Here is a 3,145-nt window from a genome sequence, read left to right as displayed (position 1 = left end):
ATTTTGAGAAATGCTTTAGAAATACTTACTTCTTCTTAGCAGTTGTGATCCTCTCCCGATTGGAATTTACCATTTGAAATTATGTGTGATGCTAGTGATTTTGTTGTAGGCGCTGTTCTTGGACAGCGAGTAGATAAAAAACTGAATGTTATTCATTATGCTAGTAAAACTCTTGATGCTGCTCAAAGAAATTATGCTACAACCGAAAAGGAATTATTAGTCGTAGTCTTTGCTTGTGATAAATTTAGATCTTATATTGTTGATTCAAAAGTTACTATTCATACCGATCATGCTGCAATTAGATACCTAATGACAAAGAAAGATGCTAAGCCGAGGCTTATTAGATGGGTACTTCTTTTGCAAGAATTTGATTTACATATTGTAGATAGGAAAGGTGCTGATAATCCTGTTGCCGATAATTTGTCTAGATTGGAAAATATTGCTTATGATCCTGTTCCTCGTTAATGATAGTTTTCCAAATGAACAATTGGCTGTGATAAAGGTGAGCTCGCGAGACAGTCCTTGGTATGCTGATTATGCTAACTTTATTGTTTCCAAGTACTTGCCTCCAACCTTTTCAGCTCAAGCAAAGGAGGAAATTCTTTTATGATTTGAGGCATTATTTCTGGGATGACCCACACTTATATAAAGAAGGAGTGGATGGTATTATGCGAAGATGTGTTCCCGAATATGAACAACAAGAGATATTGAGTAAATGTCATGGCAGTGCTTATGGAGGACATCACGCCGGAGAAAGAACCGCGCAAAAAGTTCTACAATCAGGTTTTTATTGGCCAACTCTCTTCAAGGATGCGAGAAAGTTTATTTTATCTTGTGATGAATGCCAAAGGGTTGGTAATATCTCCAGCACGCAATGAAATGCCTATGAATTATACTCTTGTTATTGAACCGTTTGATTGTTGGGGATTTGACTTCATGGGACCTTTTCCCTCTTCAAAAGGTAACACTCATATACTTGTTGCTGTTGATTATGTTACTAAATGGGTGGAAGCCATACCTACAAAAAGTGCCGATGGTGAGACCTCTTTAAAAATGCTTTTAGATATTATTTTTCCTAGATTTGGAGTGCCTAGATATATTATGACCGATGGAGGTTCTCATTTTATTCATGGAGGTTTTAGAAAAACTCTTGCTAAGTATGGTATTAATCATAGAATTGCTTCCGCTTATCATCCTCAAACTAGTGGTCAAGTAGAATTATCAAATAGAGAGATTAAATCTATCTTGCAGAAAACCGTTAATAAATCTAGAAAGAATTGGGCTAGTAAATTGAAAGATGCACTATGGGCTTATAGAACTGCTTATAAAAACCCCATGGGAATGTCACCTTATAAAATGGTTTACGGAAAAGCTTGTCATTTACCTTTAGAGCTAGAACACAAAGCTTATAGGGCTGTTAGAGAATTAAATAAAGATCCTAAACTTGCCGGTGATAAGAGGTTGCTACAATTAAGTTCTCTAGATGAATGGAGAAGTGAAGCTTATGAAAATGCTAAACTCTTTAAAGAAAAAGTTAAAAAATGGCATGATAGGAGGATCATCAAAAGAGAGTTTAATATTGGGGATAAAGTCCTATTGTATCGGTCTCGTCTCGGATTCTTTGCGGGGAAATTACTCTCGAAATGGGAAGGACCATATGTTGTCGAGGAGGTGTATCGCTCAGGAGCAATCAAGATTAGCTCTCTCCAAGGCAATGCTACGCAAGTGGTGAATGGACAAAGACTCAAGCATTATATCTCGGGTGATTCTTATAATGTTGATGTTGATATTATTCAAGTGGAAACACCGGAAGCTTTCATCAAAGGACAAATTGACAATCCGCCGTAACTCGACTTTGAATAGGTAACAAGATCGGTAATGAAAAGTACGCAATTTACTTTCCGAACAATATTTTCGCTGTTTTTGGAAAATATGAGAAATTACGAGTTCGAAACGGAGTGGAAAGGACGCACGAGGGCGTGGCACCATAGGCCGGCGCGGCCTATGCAGGGCCCGCGCCGACCTAGGGTTTGGCCGCCCCGTCGCCCCTTTCCGACTCTGGTTCGATCTGGTACTTTCCTTTTGTCGAGAAAATTTTTGCTATATAATCCCCCGGACCCCCGGAGGTCCGTATATCGTGTTCTCGACGTGTTTTGTTTCGAGTTGTTTCGCCAGGATTTGCTTCGGATCTAGAGCCACCATGTCTTCGTCGGAAGCTCCGAAGGACAACTCCAGCAAGGATGTTGGCAACTTGTACATGGAGGAGCTGAAGATGCACCCCAAGGAGTTGCTGCTCGTTGAAGGAGAACTGCAGGTCAAGGATGTCCAGGGTCCTAAAGGAGAAGGAAGCCTGGAAGACAGGATGGAGAAGCTAGAACAAGAGGTTTTCAAGTACAAGAAGATGGCTGAGCGTGAGGTGGATATCTTCCACAGGATTGTGTCCGAACTCATTGCTGAACATGAGAAGGAAACCGGAAAGCTTTGGAGCGACATCCTCTCACTTCACGACACCACCAACAAGCTCCAAGCACAACTCTATGACGTTCAGAATCAAAACTGTGAGTATGAAAACAGGTTTAAATACATAAGCCGTGCTGCCAGTTTCAGGATTCCCGAGACCAAGATGTCGTTTCTTGATGGAGAGCCTCTTCCTTGGAAGTCTGATGACGGGAATTCATCACCACCATCTCCTCAGGAGTAATTCATCATCGGTATTGGCATCCCCTTGGTTTGTTCCAAGCTTGGGGAGTGCCGCGGTATCACATTATCACTACCTTTTACTTTTATTGTCAAGTAGTGTCATATCATGAATAGGGAAGTTATCGTATAAGATGGGTTGCGTTTGGAAGTATCTCTCCTTTAGTTGTCTATGTATCCCTTGGTGTGAGTTATCGATATGGAATATTAATGAGAAGTCTTATCATTTACATATTGCACATCTTATTTTAGTTTGCAATCTCTATGATTCATCTTGTTGTTAGTATTGGTATCACTTTGGGAGCATTGAATAAATCTATTTGGTTTTGGCAAACTTAGCATTGGTCAATAGCAACAACACTTTGAGGTTTAAATAGAAAAGAGAAATACATGTAGATGTTTCATTGTCTTTCTTGTTAGCTCATAGCTCATTATTCTGAAGTTAAAA

The sequence above is a fragment of the Lolium rigidum genome, chromosome 4, assembly GCF_022539505.1.
Source record: "Lolium rigidum isolate FL_2022 chromosome 4, APGP_CSIRO_Lrig_0.1, whole genome shotgun sequence".
Classification (NCBI taxonomy): Eukaryota; Viridiplantae; Streptophyta; class Magnoliopsida; order Poales; family Poaceae; genus Lolium; species Lolium rigidum.
The sequence above is the reverse complement of the archived record's forward strand: the minus strand, read 5'-3'. Positions refer to the sequence as shown.